Below are 6,311 nucleotides of genomic sequence, written 5' to 3'. Positions count from 1 at the left end.
ATTTGTATGTAAATGCAGTTATCTGAAATGTTTGCACATTTAGCTGCATATCATGGAAATCCATATCAGTGGTTCAGAATGGTTGTAGGTGTGTTTACAGGGAAAACACAAAGATTGCCCCACTTACTCATCAGTACAAGTTATGATAATGTACATCAGTGGTTCTCAACCTTCCTAATGCCGCGACCTCTTAATACAATTCCTCATGTTGTGGTGACCTCCAAACATAAAATTATTTTTGTTGGTACTTCACAATAGTAATTTTGCTACTATTGTGAATTGTAATGTACATATCTGATATGCAGGATGTATATTCATTCACTGGATGAAGGCACAAATACCCGATATGCCCAAATTTGAAAACTGGTGGGGTTGCGGGGGGTTGATTTTGTCATTTGGAAGTTGTATTTTTTGGGATTTATAGCTAACCTACAATGAAGGAGCATTCTGAACTCCACCAACAATGGAATTGAACCAAACTTGGCACACAGAAATCCTATGACCAACAGAAAATACTGAAAGGGTTTAGTGGGCATTGACCTTGAATTTGGAGTTGTACTTCACCTACATCCAGAGAGCACTGTGGACTCAAACAATGATGGATCTGGACCAAACTTGGCATGAATACTCAATATACCCAAATGTGAACACTGATGGAGTTTGAGGAAAATAGACCTTGACATTTGGGAGTTGTCGTTGCTGGGATTTATAGTTCACCTACCATCAAAGAGCATTCTGAACCCCACCAATGATAGAATTGGGCCAAACTTCCCACACAACCCCCATGACCAAAGGAAAATACTGTGTTTTCTGATGGTCTTTGTCAACCCCTCTGACACCCCCCTTGTGACCCCACTAGGGGTCCTGTATCCCAGGTTGAGAAACTCTGACATACATGTGTATTGTAAACAGTGGGGGGTTGTGGCCAAAAAAGTAACTTTCAGACAGTAAATTGTCTCTCTTAGCACTCTAATCTATTATATAGTGACAAGTCCTATACTCCATGCTCAGTGTTGTATAAAGCTTTTCAAGCTCTCTCCACTGCTCAAAACAACCAGCCTTATTAATCATTGGTACAGGAGCAGGCCCAGCATTACTGTTACTTCTCAGGTGTGATGCAGTGATTGGCATGGCAAGAGAGGTAAAAGTGTGGCTTTGGGCCGCTATTAGAAATGCCTGAGATGCTAGAGGCCTTTCACTGGCATTGTACACTCCAAACAGCATCGACTACTCACAGTCTCACCTAGGCAGTGCCTCCTTTGCAGTTTTAGGATGCATGGTTACTCCACAAGAGTAGTAACCAAAGCAGGTAGTGGGATAAGGCTCTCATTTATATATTAACAATATGAATGTGCTCTTCTGTTTTTGTCTGTCAGTTAGCTTATTTGACTTGTTTGAATTCTTTTATTAGTGGTACATGCATTAGTCAATAACAAGAAGCCATGCTGTAAATGATAACGTTCTTCTTTTCTATATATAGCCACTTGAATTTTATAATAAAAGCAATTTTAAAAACCCAAATAGATATGCTCTATCAAATAACACCTTTTTGTACATACAGAGATTTATTTATTTACGACATTTATATGCCGCCCTTCTCACCCCGAAGGGGCTCAGATAAAATAAGATGGGAAATAGAATGTATATTTGCATATTCTGAATCTGAAGGTATAATTTGTTTGACTTTGACTTCCTACCTTTGGCTTTTGGGACACAAAGGCTGTAAGCCACATTCCAACTATGTCTTATGAAAAGTAGTCCTTGGTGGGAATGGCATGGCAGCATCCATCTTCTCCTTAAGAAAAACTTGAGGATTGAATCATAAAATCATAAAAAATATATTAAAAAAAACATTGGAAGGCGCCCTGTGGGCCATCAGGTTTGACCCCTTACTCAGTGTGAGAAAGAAAGGACATAAAAGAGTCAAAAATAAAACCAAGACCATGGTTTCGATATGTGCTTTCTTCAAAGGTTAAAGAGGGACATTGAATATACATTCCAAGGATGGTTTTGGAGGACAATAAGTTGTTTCGTCTTGAGATGTTAAATTTTAGACATTGTTGAAACATCCATTGCCGAGAGACATGATGTTCAATGTCTAGCTGTGGCACCCTCAGCAGGTAGCTGTCCTCTTCTTGAAGACATCAAGAGAAGGAAAGCTCATTGCATCTCTAGGCGATTGGTTCTCTTTCTGAACTGCTGTCACTGCTGAGATGTTCTTTCTAATGTTAAATTGAAATCTTCCCTCTTGTAACTTCATACCATGAGACTTGGTCCTAAAGTCTTGGGCAGCAAAGAACAGACCTGCTTCTTCTTTGTGTCAGCCATAGAGGTATTTCAGAAATGCAAGCACATTATCCCTCAGTCTTCACTCCACCAAGATGAATATGCCCAATTCTTTCAACCCAGCTAAACACACCCAGTTTATATATATATATATATATATATATATATATATATATATATCTTTCTTTCTTTCTTTCTTTCTTTCTTTCTTTCTTTCTTTCTTTCTTGGATATATTTGTCCAGAAGGAGTTTGGTTTATAAATGGTTCGGGGCTAGGCTATTTGTCTAACCACATCTCCCTATATAGACCACCTCACACACTGCGGTCAGCGGAGGAGGCTTTGTTTTGGGTAATATCCCCCCCCCCCTCCAATAACTATGAATTCTCTGTTTACGTGAGACAACGTGTGTATGTTTTGGGGGGGAAGACTCCAAAACACACACACTATATTATTGTAAGAGTGCTATGTAGTTAGATCTTAGCAATTGGTCAAATTGTAACCCATGCATAGAGCAATCAGTCAGACATCCAGAAACCAGATATCGATATTTGTGTAATATTGGTGACAGCAAATCTGAATGCATTTGAATGGTCCCTTCCTTCTCCAAAGATTATCCATTGGAGATATAATCAAAGTTGAATAGGAAGAGCTTCCGGGTCAGAAGGAAGCAGGGCCGTAGCCAGAAAAATATTTTGGGGAGGGTTGAAAATTTCAGGGAGGGTTGAAAATTTCATGGGGGGGGGGGGTTAGGGTCACGCTGAAGCAAAGAGCACAGCAGGGGGCAGAGCAGCCTTCCATAGCCTGCAGCTCTGCCCCTGTCAACCACCTCCACCAAGTCTGGCATTCAGCCCCCCCCCCCCAACTTGGTTGCTTCGCTACATCGGCTATTGCTGCAAGTAATGACAGTGTGAATAAATTGTCAATATTTGCTTGAGATAGTGCTTGCAGTTCTGGAGGGACTCTTAATTTTTTGCATCTCATAGACTTAGCATTAGGATTTGGTTAACCAGTTAAAATTCATGAGTAAACCAGGTGTTTTTTTTAACTTGAAAAATTTCAGGGGGGGGGGGTTGAACCCCTACACCCCCCTCCACCCCGGCTACAAGCCTGGAAGGAAGTTACTGTTCTGAAAGTGTGACTAGTGACCTGCATTTTGAAAAGGGCACCAGGAAGGCAGGCTAAACCTAATTCCCTTTATAGCCCATGCCATGAAGGGTCTTTGTCCACTTGGCACCAATGCCTTTTGGAGGAGGCCCTGACACTTTGCCCTGAGATTCCCCTAGAGTTTGGACAGAAGCTGAAAGACAGATACAGTTTTAAAATTAGGCAATTAGAAATGATTCCACAGATATATAAACCCATTTTCCTAGCTCCAACAGACCTCACTACCTCCGAGGATGCTTGCCATAGATGCAGGCGAAATGTCAGGAGAGAATGCCTCTAGAACATGGCCATATAGCCCGAAAAAACCTACAACAACCCAATTAGAAATGCGCTAAATTTTCATCACCACCTGCTGCATTACATATTGGGGAGGACATATCTGCAAGGGGAATGGTACATGTCACCAACATTCGAGTGGGTTTTGATCTCCTGCTTCCCTTTGCTTAAGTAGCTGTAACTTATCCAGGAGCCACTGGAGCAGTTAATTCCCTGTCCCCGCCTGTACTTGAGAGACAGGCGCACCTCCAGCCTGGCACTGCTGTCACTGCACTTCTAAGGGGATTTCCACCACGAAGCAGATCTCGCTCCACGGTGTGAATTATCCTCCTGCCTCGCTGGAGGGGAGAGGTGAAGAAGGGAGCGAGGGAGAGGCTGGAAAAGATGATGAGATAGCGGTTTCTTTCCATTACTGGCTTTTATGTGCCTGCTCAAGCCTTCATCTGTATCCACATGAATGTCATTCTCAGATATTAGCTATCAGTCATATACGTCTACACTCATATCAGACTCTATTAGTCATTATTAGACATTAGTGTATATATTAGATACTATTAATCATATATATGCATATACATATATGCATATGTATACATGGGTGCATATGTGTATATATACACATACTCACACAGATATATGCATACATATACATATAATAAATATATATGTGTATATAATAATATCTAATAGTGACTAATATAATCTAATTCTTGTTTGCTTGAGACAGGTGTGAATGTTGCAATTGACCACCTTGATTAGCACTTAATGGCCCTGCAGGCTCAAAACCTGGCTGCTTCAAAATCTGGCTGCCAGTATTAAAAAATAATGTCCTACTAATAATGACTAATATGATTAATACTAGCTTGGGGACCCAGCGCTGCCCAGGGTTATTTGAGAAAGGAATTGTGTATCAAGGTTGGTCTTTCTCAGTTATTTATATGGCTCGCAATGGTCTCAGGAAGTTGGTGAAGGTACTGTAAGTCCCATCATCTCTGGTCCATCCTCCTCCAAACTGCTTCAGGATGGAGAGTGGGTCATAGGGGCTCTGTGTGCCAAGTTTGGTCTTGATTGGTCATTAGATGACTGTTGCAGAAGTCTTGGGAAGTGAGTGGAGGTACTTGAAGTCCCATCACCCATAGTCTGTTCTCCCCCAAACCTCACCAGAATATTGAGTTGGCCATGGGGGATCTCTGTTCCAAGTTTGGTCTTTATTGGTATTTGGATGAGTGTCGCTGTGGTTTCAGGAAGTGAGTGAAGGTACTACAAGTCCTATCATCCATCGTCCATTCTCCTTCAAACAGCACTGGTATGTAGGGTAGGTCAAGGGGGCTCTGTGTGCCAAGTTTGGTCTTGATTGGTCATTAGATGAGGGTTGCAGCAGTCTTGGGAAGGGAGTGGAGGTACTTGAAGTCCCATCATCCATGGACTGTCCTCCTTGAAAGTGCACCAGGATGTAGAGTGGGTCATGGGGGCTCTGTGTGCCAAGTTTGGTCTTGATCAGTCATTGGCGAGGGTCTCAGTGGTCTCAAGAAGTAAGTGAAGTTACTGCAAGTCCCATCATCCATTTCCAAATTTTTCCAAACTGCACCAGGATGTAGAGTGGGTCATGCGGGCTCTCTGTGTAAATTGTCATCCTGATCTATCATTGTTGGCAGTTGTAATGGTCTCAGGAAGGAAGTGCATGTATTGCAAGTCCCATCGTCCATGGTGCATCCTCCTCCAAACCACAGCAGGATGTAGAGTGCGTCATGGAGACTCAGTTTGCCAAGTTTGGTCTTTGTCGGTAATTGGATGATGGTTGCAGTGGTCTCAGGAATTGAGCAAAGGTACTGCAAGTCCCATAATCCATTGTCCATCCCCGGCCAATACCATAGAGAAATATAAATTGAAATTTTATACCAAAACTCCAACGTGGCTGTCACCCCTAGAAGCCTTTCAAAGATGAGAATTAGGCTGGCAAAAGTGGCCCACCTACAAAGATCTATTAAAAGTAGACAAAGGGAAGATGGTATTAAAGGAAGAAATTGCGATTAAAAAAAACTTTACTAACTATTCCTGGTTCCACAGCCAAGTTTTAAGTGTCTTGTGAAAAGTCAGGGAGGGGGCAGATCTAACTTCTTTAGGAAGGGAGTTCCACAACCGAGGGGCCACCATGGAGAAGGCCCTGTCTCTTGTCCCCACCAAATGCGACTGCGATGGTGGCGGGACCGAGAGCAGGGCCTCCCCAGATGATCTTAAAGTCCTTGATGGTTCATAGGGAGAGACACCTTTGGACAGGTAAAGTGTTTGTCACTGCTTAACAAGTAGAAAGGACAATGTGCAAATGGCTTAATGACTAGCCAAGGAGGAAGACAATAATTATTTGGGCAGAGAGAAGAGACATTACAATCCTATTTTGATGAAAGTCCTATCTGATAATAAACGCAACCCGGCCCCTAAAACCGATTCTACCTGTGTAGAGATGTGTATGCTGTCCCTGGGCAGAAGACAACTTTCCCTGTGCCCCGCTTGCCTCTTGGAGAGCCCGGCCTCGCTTCCCTCCCCAGAAAGCCCGCTTTCTTTCCTCCTTAGCAAAGGTCTGCG

The sequence above is a fragment of the Anolis sagrei genome, chromosome 1, assembly GCF_037176765.1.
Source record: "Anolis sagrei isolate rAnoSag1 chromosome 1, rAnoSag1.mat, whole genome shotgun sequence".
Classification (NCBI taxonomy): domain Eukaryota; kingdom Metazoa; phylum Chordata; class Lepidosauria; order Squamata; family Dactyloidae; genus Anolis; species Anolis sagrei.
Note: the sequence above shows the minus strand (reverse complement) of the source record.